General features: G+C 38.5%; 1 pseudogene; it reads left to right on the top strand.

The window, feature by feature from the left end:
- The first annotated feature begins 269 nt into the window (after window positions 1-269).
- LOC120094543 (U4 spliceosomal RNA) lies at window positions 270-337 on the top strand (annotated as a pseudogene).
- The last annotated feature ends 456 nt before the right edge of the window (window positions 338-793 follow it).

Raw genomic sequence — 793 nt, 5'->3', positions numbered from 1 at the left:
CCTTCAAGCACTTTCTAAGTAGTTTTCATTTCAGAGAAATCATTATAACACAGAATGAAGTCATAGTCACCAAGAAATAAAGAACAAAGGAGAATACTCCTTAAAACTTCTTCAAATCTCTGCAGGTATCAGCTGACTTGCTCTGCTATTTATATGGTGTGTGACTCAACCCAAAAGGATCTTCAGGAACTTATTCCATTTCTAGTAAACACTTGAAGCCCCATTTTGAAGCCAGTGTCATCACTTTTGAGAGTCTTTGGAATGGCTTGAGCTTTGCGCAGTGGCAGTATCGTAGCCAATGAGGTTTATCCGAGGCGCGATTATTGCTAATTGGAATGGCTTGGAACCATGATGTGATGGTAAATGGACTTCACCCCCTGGCTACCTCAGATAGATTGGTACACGCCATCACCCTTTAAAAGCTATAGCTGAGCTCTATACAAAAGCATCATGACTACTGTTTAGCAGTCATCTAAGGGAAGGAAGTGGCCAGATTCAAGGAGCTGCTGACATATAGGAACACATCAAAACAGCCTTATTAGCAGCCTGAAAACCATCATTTCCATGCTTTTCAATTTAAAAATTGATGTACTTATCATCCTGTCACTTACAGAAAAAAGGACAATATAAAATGATCTGGTTTATAGTCTCTTTCATTGTTTCCATGTAGAATTCTAGTTACTAGAGATGATCTCAACATTATATATGCTCACTTTTTTACTTCTACTGAAGATACTTTTCACCATTTCATAATATTCACACCCCAGCAGGATAGAAGGTCTGCTTTCCTTGT

This window comes from Rattus norvegicus, chromosome 8, assembly GCF_021556685.1.
Source record: "Rattus norvegicus strain SHRSP/BbbUtx chromosome 8, alternate assembly SHRSP_T2T, whole genome shotgun sequence".
Classification (NCBI taxonomy): domain Eukaryota; kingdom Metazoa; phylum Chordata; class Mammalia; order Rodentia; family Muridae; genus Rattus; species Rattus norvegicus.
This window is presented reverse-complemented; position numbering and strand designations above follow the sequence as displayed.